Below are 16,272 nucleotides of genomic sequence, written 5' to 3'. Positions count from 1 at the left end.
CACCATCATTCTCATCAATAGCATAAGTTCACTAGTCCGGTAGCATCCTGAAAATAAAACAAATGCCTGTCGTAAGACTCACTGAGAAATTTTCTTAACTAAAAGCACTAATGCCAGCCACACCTCCTGCCACTGATCCTTTTATTTGTCCATTTTTTTTCTTTTAGAAAACACATACCTTAAAACTTCTAATTTTCAGACCTCGGATTTAAGAATGGAGGTATTAACAGAATGTATTTCCTGACTTTGAAATAAATGTATTCTGGAGGATATATAGAGAACACAGATATGCAAATACATACTTTTAGTATGTGACATTTTATAGAGAACATAGTTGCTTAGAATGTGCATTTTCAACTTTGAGCTAGTCCTAAAAAATTTTTCACCTGCAAAATTAAATAATGAGTACACCTAACTCAGAAGGTTTTTGTGAGAAATAAATGGTATAAGGAAGATAAGGCCCTGTGTCTGGCATATGGTAAGTCCTCTGGCATATGGCTATTATTACTGCTAGTCAATAAGGACATTATAATCATCATTAATTATCTAGGTGTCCTGGTCTAGGCACTCATCTCTTAATCACTCAATACTCAGAAATTTCTTCATCTAGTTTGATGTGGCGTTTTAAGTCAGCCAGATTCACTCAGAAAGCAGAATCACTAAGAGTAATGGGACAAGGAATTTTATACAGCAATGGGATCATGAATGGTTGTAGGAAGAATTGAGGTAAGAGAAGGTGCAGGAAGGCATTTCGCATTTCAACCTGAGAAGCTATGTATGTGCAGACACCAAAATGGAATTGCCAGTTGAAGACTCATGGGGCCACAGCCAGAAGTTGTGCCACTACTGAGTATAAGGAGATAGTCCTGGACTGTTTTTGGTCTGGTCACCAGTCTGAAAAAGGTCTGGATGGGGAGGCAAGGAGGACAAAAATAAACCAGTCTCACCAGCACCTTGCAGTCTGCTACATCCTCATCCAACACAAAAACCTCCCAAGGATAATACCCACCATCTTACTTCCACCTTCTGCTGGTTGGTCTTTGGGCCAACTCTAAGCCAAAATTATCCAAGACAACATATTCTGAGAAAATAGGTCCAGCCGAACCAAGTAGAAACAGTTTTAAAAAGCACCAGAGTCCATCTGTTGTCAATTTGTCACCCATATACACCTCTTTAACCATATTTAATTTCCAAATAAAGATCTAGCAACATACATCAAGCTTCTACCTAACACAATATGACTTTCTCGTATACCTAAAAACACACCACATCTCTCTGTGAGAGAGGATATAGATTCAGTGTATTCTTCTTTGAGTTATATGTGTTCCTCTTGCAACTGAGTCACACTCAATGTTCTGCTATTCTGCAGCCTCAATATTGACATGTAATAAGGCGAACTAATATTAACGGATCAAATTAGATGGTAAATGAACTGGAGTGAAATATAGAAAAAGAAGTTTCCATGTTTTATATTTCCTTCACCTTCAACAAGCACATTGGCTAGTTATGATTTCTTTTCTGGTGGGTGACTCTAACCTTTATTCCTAAAAGATCTGTGCCAGGAGCTGTCCTGCCTATATCAGGCTGTTACACTTTTTCATTGCAGGACAGGTAAATGCTAATAGGCACCATCAGAATCTCCTGCATTCTGGGCACCTTTCTCCACTGTGTAGTAGCAAACCAATTCCCTTGAGAGCAAGAATGAATTACACCAGCTAGTACTGTACCTCCATTCTTTGCCTGTAGGTTCCAAGGCATGCATAACTCCTCGAGTCCAGATGGCAATCTCAGCTGACGGTTCCACACCAACACTGTGTTCCTTGATAGAAGGAAGCATTGCTCTCTTGGGACCTAATATCTTTAGATCAGCAGAACCCAAAATGTTTGCAGCTATCAGAAACAAAGATTTCACAAGTAAATCATTAGGGACAACAGCATGAGGAACCCTTTCATTTCTACCCCTTGATTTTTGAACACATGAATGGTGACCAGGGGAGAAAGATGAATACATACTGTTTGCTGACTCAGAGAATCTACCATGTTCCAGAGAATATTAACTTAGTTTGTAGAATGTGGCCGTACATAAAGGGGTTGTGACTAAGTCTTCAAAGGGTCATTGCAACGGTTCCATCAGACCAGATATTAAGATGGAAACTGGTGAATTTTGTGCATCTGAGTCCATCGACAAGCTACATTTTCTGTAAAATTATTTCTATTTGTAGAATCAAAACTATGTGGGATACCATGATGGTGACAACAGCATTTTGAAAGTCCACAGATGGTGATATTTGGCAGAGCATTTCAAGCAAAGAAGGCGAATCCATAACCAAAGTGTCTGGGAAAGATGAAAAAGTTCTTATGATGGGTGACAGTGACGGTTGTAAAACAGTGGGAGTCTACTTAATGTCGCAAGCAATGCACTTGAAAATGGGTAACATGGCAAATTTTACATTAGGTACATTTTATCTGAACTTAAAAAAAAATTAAAAAGTGAACAAAGGGCTATCCATTATTCACTCCTAAGTATGAATTGTCAAGTGTCTTCTTATAAATACCTGAATACTAGGAATGGGTGTTGTGACCCAAGAGGAGAAAGCAAAGGTTGTACATCTGGAGCCAAGGATGCTGGCCCAAGGAGCTGTGATGGAGAGACTTGTGATGATCTGGAACAGGCTTTTAATTTATTAGACATTATTTGCTGATGATATGATTCTATACCTAGAAGACCCTAAAAGTTCCACCAGGAAACTTCTAGAACTAGTAAATGAATTCAGCAAAGCGGCAGGATATAAAATCAACATCCATAAATCAAAGGCATTTCTGTATATCAGTGACAAATCCTCAAAAAGGAAAACTACCCCATTTACAAAGCCTCAAAAAACAAACAAACAAACAAACAAACTTGGGAATCAACTTAACGAGGTGAAAGATCTCTATAATGAAAATTAAAGAACCCTGAAGAAAGGTGTCAAAGAAGACCTTAGAAGATGGAAAGATCTACCTTGCTCTTCGATAGGCAGAATTAATATTATCCAAATGACCACACTACCAAAAGCACTATACAGATTTAATGCAATTCCAATCAAAATCCTATGACATTCCTCATAGAAATAGAAAAAGCAGTCATGAAATTTATTTGGAAAAATTAGCAAACCTTAGTAGGAAGAGTGAAGTCGATGGCATCACAATACCAGACCTTAAACTATACTACAGAGTAATAGTAACAAAAACTGCATGAAATTAGCATCAAATCAGACTGGTAGACCAATGGTACAGAATATAGGACACAGAGACTAACCCACAAAATTACAATGATCTTTTATTAGACAAAGGTGCCCAAAACATGCACTGGAGATAAGACAGCATCTTCAACAAGTGGTGCTGGGAAAACTGGAAATCCATATGCAACAAAATGAAATTAAACCCCTATCTCTCACCATGCACAAAACTTAACTCAAAATGGATCAAGGACCTAGGAATTAAACCAGAGACTCTGTGTCTAATAGAAGAAAATGTAGGTCCTAATCTTCATCATGTGGAACGAGGCCCCAACTTCCTTAATAAGACTCCTGTGGTGCAAGAATTAAAATCAAGAATCAATAAATGGGATGAACTCAAACTAAAAAGTTTCTTCTCAGCAAAAGAAACAATCCGTGAGATAAATAGAGAGCCTATATCTTGGGAGCAAATCTTTACCCCTCACACATCAGATAGAGCACTAATCTCAAGGGTATATAAAGAACTCAAAAAGCTAAGCTCCAAATAAATAAATAAATAACCCAATCAATAAACGAGCCAAGGATCTGAACAGACATTTCTCAGAAGACGATAAAATCAATCAACAAGTATATGAAAAAATGTCCATCATCAAAAGCAATTAGCAAATGCAAATCAAAACTACTCTAAGATTTCACTTCACTCCAGTCAGAATGGCAGCTATTATGAAGACAAACAACAATAAGTGTTCGAGAGGATGTGGGAACAAAGGCACACTCATACAGTGCTGGTGGTACTGCAAATTGGTGCAGCCAATATGGAAAGCAGTATGGGAGGTTCCTTTGAAAACTGGGAATGGAACCATCTTTTGACCCAGCTCTCCCTCTCCTCAGTCTATACCCAAAGGACTTAAAAATAGATACTACAGGGACACAGCCACATCAGTTTATAGCAGCATAATTCCCAATAGCTAAACTGTGGAACCAACATAGATGCCCTTCAGTAGATGAATGGATAAAAAAAATGTGGCATATAAACACAATGCAATATTACTCAGCAATAAAAGAGAATAAAATCATGGCATTTGCAGCTAAATGGATGAAGTTAGAGAAGATAATGCTAAGTGAAGTTAGCCAATCCCCAAAAAAACAAATGCTGAATGTTTTCTCTGATATAAGGAGGCTGATTTATAGTGGGATAGGGAGGGGGAGCATGGGAGGAATAGACCAAGTCTAAATAGCGCAGCGGGGTGTGAGGGGAGAGGAGGGGCCATGGGGTTATAAATGATGGTGGAATGTGATGGACATTATCATCCAAAGTACATGTATGAAGACACAAATTGGTGTGAATATACTTTGTATACAACCAATGATGTGAAAAATTGTGCTCTATATGTGTAATAAGAATTGTAATGCATTCCGCTGTCATATATAAATTTAAAAGAATTATCAGAGATTATCTGGGGAGCTTCGGGGAGTGAGTGGCAGAGGAGAACAGTGACTGTCCCTTGAGATGGCTGCCTGATGTGCTGCTCCTGCCTCCACAGGAACACCTTCAATCACAGACCCCCAGTGTCCATGCCTGCCATAGCTTATTTGGTTTCCTGGCTATAGCCTATGAATATGGTGCACACACCTGACTTGCGTTTGGCCAGTCAGATTTTTTTTTCCTCCCGAGGTCTTGTAACTGAGGCCCAGGAGCTGCCTGGCCCCTGCAGTGCCAGGCCTGGTTATGTTGTTGTTGGTAGATGTGAGAGGTTTAGTCAGTCCCCCTTAATTTCTCCTTTATTTTTTCTATTCTTGCTTGCTAGAGTTGGCAACGGTGCTTTCAACTAAAAGACCTTAAATGAATACAAGGGAGGCTCAGGGGACTCCCTGTAGCTGAGTTTAATGAGCATCTCCTCTGCCTCATGTTGATTGCCTTTTGTGGTTGCTATTGGGAGGGAGATGAAGTAGTGCAGACTGTGAGCACACTCAGCACCCCAAAACAGGAATTTTGAGAGGAGGGGTACCAGGGATTGAACTCAGGGACACTCAGCCACTGAGCCACATCCTCAGCCCTATTTCATATTTTATTTAGAGACAGGGTCTCATTGAGTTGCTTAGCACCTTGCTTTTGCTGAGGCTGGCTTTGAACTTGTGGTCTTCCTACCTCAGCCTCTTGAGTCACTGGGATTATAGATGTGTGCCACAGTGCCTGGCGCAAAACAGGAATTTTTGACAAAATGATTCTACTTATTCTTGTAACAAAGACTCTAATTATATTAAGTATTTTCAAGAAAAAAAAGTACTTTCAAGGAACAATCAATAGTCATTCAAATAGAAACTGATAGAATACAAGTCTTACAAAACAAAATGCTTTGAACATTCCTTTCAATTTTAACATAATAGGATTCGACTCTTCTAGCCTGTTCTTTGTCTCAGGGGTTCAATACTATGTTCGATGCTTCTAAATTGAAGAATAGATACCCTGTGTAAACTTAAAGATCATCATTAGCTTCTAGATCACTGTAATAGATAAATACTTTCTTTCCTCCCAGCCACTTTGAGGAATATAGTTATAAATAAAGAAAAAGAAAATTATTTATAAAATTTAAAGACTGTAGTACAGTCGGCCCCTTGTGCTTGCAGTTTTTGCATTTGCCAATTTAACCAACTATACATCAAAAATATGCAGAAAAAAATTACATATGTACAGGATGTTATACACTTTTTTGTGTTATTACATCTTAAACAACACAGTATAACAATTATTTATGTAACATTGACATTACTTTAGATATTATATGTTATCTGGAGATAATGTCAAGTACACAGGAGGATGTGCATAGGTTATATGCAAACACTATGCCATTTATACGAGGGACTTGAGCATCCCTGGATTTCGTTATGGGGGGCATCCTTAGCTGCAGATGGAAATCTACCTTGGATATAGATGGACAACTATTGATTGCTCATTGACAAAAAGAAGCCCTTGCTAAACAGAATTTTAAAAAATATCTTATTAGACACAGCTGGCCTCCTCAGGAGCTTTATTTGAGAAAAAAAAATTTAGTCAGAGCAAAGCACCCTTTTCTGATACCTCAAGTGATATTGTATCTCCCTTGAGGCCTGATTTAAAATACAGTTACAACATAAATGGATCTAGTCTGTCTGCTGTGGTGAGCAAAGGTGGATTAGGGCCAGAGCAGAGAAAAGAAAAATAATCATCTGTTTCCTTTTGTTCCATGGCCTAAGATGAATGAATAGTTAGTTCTCAAACTATGGGCCCCAGATCAGCAGCATGAGCATCCCAAGGAATTTATTAGCACTTAGATTCTATGGAATCAAAAACTTCGAAAGTGGAGCCCAACAATTTGTATTAGCAATTTTAGCAAAACTTCCAGCTGATTCTACTGCATGCTCAAGTCTGAGAACCATAACCCGAGACCCAACATGAATGCTGGTCAGTCCTCTTTCTAATATGCTATCCTCTGATTCCCAGAAAGCTCAGATAAGGAAATGTGCATGGTGAGGAAAGAAGTCACTCTGAGTGGACAATAACAAAACCAGGTGTGTGTACTTTTTGAAGGGCTGGGAGGACAGATATGAAGGGGAAGGGAGGGGAGGCTGGAGGGAGAGGATGTCATCAGAAAAACCTTAATGCCAAGACCCCTAATAATTCCCATCACAGTGACTCATGCCAACTCCAGACTTACCTGAATGGCCAGGATTCTTAGGGGACCACAGGACCAGGTGGTTCACTCCTGCCTTTTTACTTAGAGCTGCAGTACTCACAGCCCTGTGAGTGACTGTCTCCCCACGGATACCCATCACCTTGAGTGTGCAGACTTAAAGTAGAGCACCCCACCGTGTTGGTCAGCTCAGGCTGCCATAGCATAGAACCCCAGACTGGGTGCCTCAAACAACAGAAATTGATCAACTCATGGTTCTAAAGGCCAGAAGTTCAAGATGGAAATGTTGGGCAAGTTAGGCTTCTCCTGCAATCTCTCTTGGGGTCCTGTATATGGCTGTCTTCCCCCATGTGCTTACATGGTCAGACTGGATTAGAAACCACCCTAATGGCCTTGTTTTACCTTAATCACCTCTTTAAAAGCACTAATTCCAAACACAGTTACATTCTGTGGGACTAGGGGTTAGGATTTCAATCCATGAGTCGTGGGGAAGCAAAATTCAGCCTATTCTCACACAGAGAGAAATGAATTCTTCTGGGCCAGCCTTCCATGAGATCTGCCACTCCACTACCTCCTTACAGTGGATACCTGAACCTTCCCTGTCCAAATCAGGCACTGAAATTTCCTTGCAGAGGAAATTAGGGCTGTATCAAAACAATACAAAGATTTAAAATCATTGTTTTCATTCCATAACATGAAAACCAAGTGGACTCTTTAGTTGACACAAGAATATTTTTACATACCAACAAAAAAAGTGTTATGCAGTAAAGTTCCAGTGTAAATACAACACGATGAAAATGTCTTTAACTTTAGACCTTTTGTGGCCAAATAAGTTCTCTCTGGATTCTTTTTTCATTGTCCAGGTACCTAGCAACCAGCTACCATTGTTTTCTGTATCTTTCATGAGGGTCTCCACTCTTGCCTTTGGGCTCACCTACCACATCTCCAAGCCCAGAATGAAAATCCCCACATGGCTCACTGCTAGGAAGTCTTGCTTCTTCCAGTATACAGAATACAAAATGCTTGCTGTCTGTAGCTTGTTACCCAGGAAGGGTGTTTGCCTCTCTCTGTTGACATGGGGCTCTGGCTCTCTCTGTCTGGGTTTCCATCTAAAAATTGTACCTTTGTTATATTGTAGGGGTGGAAGGGTTGTACAGTCGACAGTGTTTGGTGGGCAGGGTGTCTATCTCAGTCTCTGTAAACCTTTGCATACAGAACCTGAGACAAGGATGCGCTTGCAGATGGTTCATCGCCTTCTCACATACTTGAGAATGTATGATGTCCCAATGTGCTAGGCTCCTAATTCTTAGAAAATATGCAACTCAAATCCAAAGCCTGCACTTTACATATAGAGCAGGGATCCCAAGCTTGCCTAAAGATCTTTAAATGCTCACTTATCTTCATTGGTACTTGGTTCTCATGTTTTCCAAGTAATATAAGAGGTTTGTGGCTTTTGAAGAGTATGCCTTAGCCATTTAACAATACACACATATACTAAAAGTCTATTGAGGCCCTGCATTTCAGAGACTCATCACTGGGGTGAATGACAGGTGGGCACAGGACATAGTCTCTGAGAAGATAAGAAACACATGTTTAACAAATTCAATATTCCAGGAGGCTCTGTACCATAGAGTTAAGAACCTAAAGCAATATGTTACTGAAAATGAACTTTTAAATCATTTATGGGAACTTTGAAAAACCAAGGCAGATACTGCATAGCCTAATATTGAAGAAAGACAGAAGTGAGCTGAAATTCTATGGACAAACTTGCAAACCTAGGTTAGGAGGCCATTCCAGGTTCAAGGAAACAGAGATATGAAGCAACAGGAAGCGCTGATGATGGGGAGAGGAAGAGAGAAAGAAAAGGAAAAAAGACTTTGCAGATTTCAAAGGGAAGTTCTTATTTGCTGTAACTATTTCTATAGCTGCTACATTTCCGCTGTGTTGTGATTATTTATAGACAGTCAAAAGATTCTGTCTTTTTCATGTGTAGGTTCCAATTAAAGTCTGGCAGCGATTCATCAGACCCGTGAAGGCAAAGCTGTAACTGTGTTAGCGTCACAGATAACTCCTGCAACCTGGCGCCTGCTCCCACATCTCAATTTCTTGATCAATAGAAAAAAAAATAAAGATTTGGAGCCCTTTATATTTTTAAGGTAAGCTGTAAAAGGACTTGCCCATGGAACCTAGTCTCTGGACAGAGTCTCGTTCTCACCATTGGCTTCTCCATGTGTGTCCAGTCCCATAAGCAGAAACTCCTATCCCAATAATGTGGTTCCTTCTTTATTGAGCAAAAAATAGATGTTCTGAGGAATATGAATTTTTCTCTCTGCTTCTCAGTTCAGTGATTCCTGGCAACATCAAAGAACTGAGACAACAAAATGGGATGCTTTGTGAACATAGAGATGCTGGGTCCTTCAGTCTCTTTTAAGAAATAATGGTGTCAGCAACACCTCTCAGCTGAGATTATCATCATCACAAACAGCCCCAACCAGCTGGAGAAGAGCCAGTTATTGCACGGGCCTATATGCCATTTTTCAACCAGAGCACATCTGGCATTTGAAGATGTTAAGATTTCCTGTTATTTTGTAATGATGACTGCGAATCAGGTATTTGGGGAAAGGGAACAATAAAGTACAAGGAAAACCTGAAAATTAATCTTTGCTGGGAAGAGATGACTGTTTAAATAATAAAGAACATTCATAAGAAATGCACCTCTACAAATTATACCCTCAAACCATATGACTTAGCGATGTCGCCCGTGTGTGTGTGTGAACAAAAATGAAGTAACTCAAAACTCGACAAATTGTACAGTGTTACTTCCATTCCCATCTGCAAGCTGAACCCTTTTCCCTTGTCTTTTGAAGTGACCACCATGTGTGTATCCTGACCTCAGAGAGCCAGATGCAGATCTCTAAGTGTAACTGTGGGAAGCAAAAACAGGAGTCAAGCTGATTGCTTTTGAGAGTCCACATTTGAGGATGGATGGACTTCACATAGCTCAGCAGAAGGTTCTTGTGGGTCCACCTATGAATTGGTATGTGAACTTATTGTTCAAACCAAGTGCGATAGCCCCGATAGGGTCATTAGTTTACATAAGCTTATTTGAGTCAGCGTGGTGACTGAAAAAGTAGGTGTTCATTCCGAGTGTGAGAGAATCCATCCAAAAATGAAATAAAATAAGACCAACACTGTAGTAGATCATTGCTTTATAAGGTAAGCTGTAAAAGGACTTGGCCAGGGAACACAGTCTCTTGACAGAGTCTTCTGGTTCTCAACCAGAAGGAATTTTTGGTTGCCTAGGGGATATTTGGCAATGTTGAGACATTCTGGTTATTGCATTTGTAAGTGTGTGTGTTTCTGTGTGCATGTGTGTGTGTGTGTGTGTGCGCACACATGCACATACAGTAGCCTGCTTGTGCACCAGTGTCTGATGGGTAGAAGTACCATTAAGCATTCCAAAAAACATAGGACAGCCCTCCCCTATTATTTGGCCTAAAATGTCAGTGTCCAAGATGAGCAATACTATATGTGGCTATGAGTGTCTTGCAGCTTCCTCTATCAAGAGATGGAATCCATTTCCCCATATCTAACCTACCTTGACTAATAGAATGTGGTAAACATCATGTTCAAATGCCTGAGCTGAGGTTTCAAGAGACCTTTTAGCTTCTGCCTGGATGGCTAGGATGCTTCTTGGATATACTGCTCTGAGATCATCATGCCAGGAGAAAGCCCATGATGAAAGATCAAGTGGACAGAAAGACCTAACTGTCCCAGATGCACCCTCAAGGTCAACAGATGAAATGCCAATGGATGCACAGAGCAGGGTGAGAAATAATAAGTGGCTGTCTGAAGTCACTAAGGTTTGGGCTGTTAGGCTATGCAGAAATACATAATTGAAACATCTCTAATAGGTCATTTTGGGGTGGACAGAGCTTACTTCCCCTAAGTTTCTCCAAGCAGTGGTCCAACAGGTATGTCTAATAGACCTACCAGTCTGCCCCAGGGAATATATGTAACATCTAAAGCTATTGCTATATCCTTCACCTCCACAGACATAACCATCCAACCAATTTCTTTGGGGATTTCTGGAAATCACTCTTTGCTAATGAAAGCATTCTAACTAGGGCCTTGCATTTAGTTATTACTCTTTGTCTTAAGTCAGTAGCAATTGGTCTGTATTGAATGGGAAGTAAAAAAGAAAAAGTGCAGAATGAAGATCCTAAGTAAACCTGTTAGTAATTGCAATTTTCCTTAATTCCAGAGGAAAATCCCAGGAGCGCGCGCGTGCACACACACACACACACACACACACACAGATTGTGATTTACCTAAATGGACTAGAAGAATGAAGGGAATGGCATTCCTTATGGCATCTGTGCTGCACAATGACAGTCCTTTGTAGGAAATGTCTACTCAGGAAGATGCCTAGGATCCACCCAAATATGCCTTAAGTGGTGCTGGGATGCTTCCTGAGTTGGTCCAGTGCTATTGCACAGTCTGCCTATAACTTTTGTCTTCTTCAGACCCGTACAGCTCATGGACAGCTCAGCATAGATTGTCCCCTCAACAAATTGTACAGCACAAGAAATCGGACTGTAGAATTCCCTTGACCACAACCTCCAGGCACCATTGTCTGTTCCACAGGAGCAGGATCTGTTGAAAGCTGGCCTCCCAGGAATCTGGGAGCCTAAGCAGCAGCACTGAGGGAATATCTTCTGGGCCTTGGGAGTGTGGCATGGAAGCCCCTGTGGGGTGAGAACTCACTAGGTGGAAACCTGAATGAGCTGCGATGGATAGTGGCTCAAGCTCCTCAGCTTTTGTCCTGCTCTGTCTTCCAGGACTGCATGATGGAGGCCAGGCAGCTGAGATCTTTCCCAGAGAAGGACACAGAAATGGAAGAAGGATCACTGATGAGAGTAGAGGAGAAGGGGGCTCTTGCAGATCCATCAGCAATTGGACCATGACTTTGGGAAAATGAGAGCAACTGGCATGCCTCTTCTCATCCTGCCAACACCCAGAGCCAGGTCTCCTTTGGTTCTTTATGCATCAGGACATTTCAACTCTAGCTGCATGATAAAATCATCTGGGATTTATTTTTATATAAAAAAATATTTAAAAGCCTAGGTCTGGATATACTCCCGGAGTCTGATCAAAATGGTCTGAGCTGGAATGCTGGCATTGGTAGCTCCTAATGTGCAAGTGATTTTTTGCTAGTTTGATTTTTGGTGGGAAACTACTCTAGGTTCATTCTGTCTTCTGGGTTGAAACTTTTGTCTTCTTCAGACCCTGGACAGCTCATGGACAGCTCAGTGTGGGTTGCCCTCTCAACATTAGCACACAAAAAAACTCACAAGAGTCCCGTTGCGCCCTCTGGTGTCAGTCATGGTGTTGTACAATTTCTAAGGAAATTTCTTTTATCAGCACATCAGAGGGAAGAAAAATAAGAGAATACAGATATACAAAAGAAGAAACATACACAACTCACATGTGATCTTCACTAATTAAAACTTGAATATATCCTTGCAGATTTTTTTGGTTATTGTTGTTTTTTACAAAAATAGAAGCAGATTGTATAGGCTATCCTCTTAATTTGTTCATAATTATATCACAAATGCATTTTCATGTAAGTAAATTTAATTCTAAATCCTCTTAATTATTTGCACAATTGAATAGAATTACACATGCAATAGTAGTAAAAATATCTAACATTTATCAAACACTTATTACATGACAGGGTCTCTGTTAAATATTTGGTATGGATAATGTCTTTTTATACTCCTATAAAGTATTACAATTATTCCCATCTTATAGATAAATATATTGATATTATAGAGATTTGATAATTTCCCTAAAGGTGGAAACATAATCAAATATATAAACATTTTACTCTGTATCACCAGGTATATTGAATCTGTCCCTTACTATTGTAATACTTAATGATGTTTCTTTGGGGATCATAATTTGTCATTCTCTCTCTCTCTCTCTCTCTCTCTCTCTCTCTGTCTCTCTCTCTCTCTCTCTCTCTCTGTCTCTCTCTCTCTCTCTCTCTCTCTCTCTCTCTCTCACACACACACACACACACACACAACCCGGTCATTAGATTTTTTTCCTTATCATTTATACAAATCCTTGGATAGATTCACAGATCAAAATATATACATTTTAGTGGTTTTATACTTATTATAAAACTTTTCCTCCAAAAAATGTTTCATTATACTCTCAGTAAAAGACTAATGGAACAATGAAATGTGTGCTTGTGTGTTTTTGTGTTTAAAATTGTATCAACTTTAATTTTCTAATTATGGCAAAGAATATACTAGTATATACAATAGTAGAATGTAGTAGTATATTATATATGTATGTGCATATGTATGTATGAGTGTGTGTGTGTGTATATATATATATATATATATATATCATAAATCTTCTGTATCTTTGGGTTTTATATCCACAGATTCAATTAATTGCAAATTTAAAATACTTGAAAAAAATATGTGTGTATTAAACATGTACAGACTTTTTCTTGTCATTATTCCTTAGACAATTACAGTATAACAACTACTTGCATAACATTCACATTGTATTAGGTATTATAGGTAATTTAGAGTTGATTTAAAGTACATGGGAAAATGTAGAGGGGTTATATTAAAGTACTATTCCATTTTGTATAATGAACTTGGGCATCCTCAAATTTTGGTATCCATGGGGGCTCCTGAAACCAATCCCCATGGAATCTGGGATGACTCTGTGGTGTATATATGTGTGTGTGTGTGTGTGTGTGTGTGTGTGTATAAAATCACCTATTTAAACAAAAGCTCCTTAAGTAATTTTTAAGAGTGTAAAGAAGTCCTGAGACCAAATATTAGAGAACTGTTGCACTAGCAAAGAAGTTTGAGCACATTTCTACCTTTCTTGGATGGTACCCCTTCTTTTATCCCTGTCTTCTTGACCCCAGACTCTCGCTATAGGAGCCCCTCTCTCCTGTTGAAAGGGCCATTTTAAAATTCTGCATTTTCATGTCCATCACTCACTTGTGCCAAAGGAACTAGAATGAAGGAAGGTAATCATGAAGATAAAAGCCACAATTAATGAAATAGAAAACAGAGATAAATAAGAAAATCAATGCCAACAGTCTGTTCTTTGAAAAAGATGAAAAAAACAGACAAGATTTGAAAAGGTTAATCAGAGAGAGAGAGAAAGAGAGAGAGAGAGAAGATAAGAAATATTAGGATGAAAAGGGACTTAATTATAGGCACTTCAGAGATTTAATAGGTAAGAATGTACTAGGGCCAATTTAAAATCCATTAAACTGAAAGTTTCAACACAATGGGAAAATTCTTAAAATACAACTTACCACCTGACTCTACAAGAAATAGAAAATCTGAATATTCTTATAATCATGAAGAAAATTGAATCAGCAGTCAGAAACCTCACAAAGAAAACATCACAAAGGCCCATTTGACTTTACAGGTAAGTTCAAAGAACAACTAATTCCAAGCTTATACAAATTATTCCAGAGAATAAAGGCTAGTAGAAAAATGTTAACCCTAAAAACTAGACAAGAAAGGAAAAAGAAAGAAAAACATCAACAAAAATCCAAATAAAAGCTTTGTCAACTGAATCAAGCAGTGAATGAAAAAGATAATATATCATGACCTAGAGGAGCAATAAAGAGAATAAAATCATGGCATTTGCAGGTAATGGATGGCATTAGAGAAGATGATGCTAAGTGAAGTCAGCCAATCCCAAAAAAACAAATGCCAGATGTTTTCTCTGATATAAGGAGGCTGACTCATACTGGGGTATGGAGGGGGAGCATTGGAGGAATAGATGAGCTCTAGATAGGGAAGAGGGGAGGGAGGAATAGAGAGGAGGCAGGGGATTAGCCAGAATGGTGGAATGTGATAGATATCATTATCCAAAGTACATGTATGAAGACATGAATTAGTGTCAACTTTATATACAACTAGAGATATGAAAAATTGTGTTGTATACAAATAATAAGAATTTTAATGCATTCCACTGTCATTTATTTTTTAAAAATCAATTTAAAAAACATTAGGAAAGCAATCATTGAAGACCTTGCCTTAGTAGCTTAGAGGGAAATCACATCGCCATCTCAAAAGATGAAATATGCTACCAAGAAACTCCCCTTTCATCATGAAAAGTTGTGCAAGTGTTCTATGACCTGATAAAGATTATCTTTTTTAAAAAAAAGCAGGCATTGGGGTTGGGGTTATAGCTCAGTGGTAAAGCACCTGCCTGGCACATGTGAGGCACTGGGTTGGATCCTCAGCACACATAAAAATAAATAAATAAACAAACAAACAAATAAATAAATAAGATAAAGGCGTTGCTTCCATCTACAACTAAAAAAAAATTTAAAAAGCAGCCATCATTTTTAATAATGTCATAGCAAAAAAGATTTCCAACAAAATAAAGATACCTTCTCTCATGTTCCATGTTGTGCAGCAGAATTAAGTAGAAAAAAATGAGGGAAGCAAAAATAAATAAATCTATAAATAAAATTTTGTATGTTTAAAAAGGAAATATACAGCTCATTATTTATTGATTATAACATTATCCACAAAAATCCAAATAATCTACAGAAATTAAAAGTTTGGGAAATTTTCTGGGTACACAATCTATCCATGAAAGTTAATTGTGTTTCTACCTACAAGCAACAATCAGTTTAAATTATACCATTGCAAATAGCAAAATGAAACAACTTTGGCCTTTTTAAAATTTTCTTTTTGGTATTTTTAAGTTTCATTGTATGTCTAGATTAAAGATGTTATGTGTCCTGAGTTTCACTAGGTTTCCTGGATCGGACATTCTCTTTCTAAGTTTTGTCTCAGCTTGATTTTTATCTCCTTCTGGAACCTTAGTTAAATATGTTAAATCTCATTCAACTCTCATTTCTTTTGTTATTTTTCATATCTTTTTCTGTTCCAAATCCTGAATAATGTTTTAGATCTATATTTTCATTTATTAATTTTCTTAGTATATTTTGTCTAATGTGTGCAAGTTTAAAATTTTGAATGACTCTATTTTTCAGTTGCAGAAGTCTAGTTGGTTCTCTTTGAAATCTGCATGGTCATTCTGAATAGACTTCTTTATTGATTATAACATTATCCACAAAAATCCAAATAATCTACAGAATTAGATTTTTTTGTGCAATTTTAACTTTTTCTCATTTCCTTAAACACATTAAAAATCTCCTATAAACTGGGTATGATAGCTCCAGTATCTGAAATATTTTGTGGGTCTCTTTCTTCTGCCTGTAGATTCTGTCATTCTAGGGTGTTGATTGTTAGGAATTCTTTGAGTTGTGAGTTGATGTTTGCTTCTGTCTGCTGCTTGAGGAATGTGCTAACGCT

The 16,272-nt window shown here is 38.4% G+C and overlaps 1 long non-coding RNA gene across 1 annotated transcript in view; it reads right to left on the bottom strand.

Annotated features, from left to right (window-relative positions):
- The window catches only part of LOC120886347 (uncharacterized), a 91,412-nt gene that overhangs the window by 53,029 nt on the left and 22,111 nt on the right, over positions 1-16,272 (bottom strand). The window lies entirely within an intron of this gene.

The sequence above is a fragment of the Ictidomys tridecemlineatus genome, chromosome 13 (genome assembly GCF_052094955.1).
Source record: "Ictidomys tridecemlineatus isolate mIctTri1 chromosome 13, mIctTri1.hap1, whole genome shotgun sequence".
Classification (NCBI taxonomy): Eukaryota; Metazoa; Chordata; class Mammalia; order Rodentia; family Sciuridae; genus Ictidomys; species Ictidomys tridecemlineatus.
The sequence above is the reverse complement of the archived record's forward strand: the minus strand, read 5'-3'. Positions and strand labels throughout refer to the sequence as shown.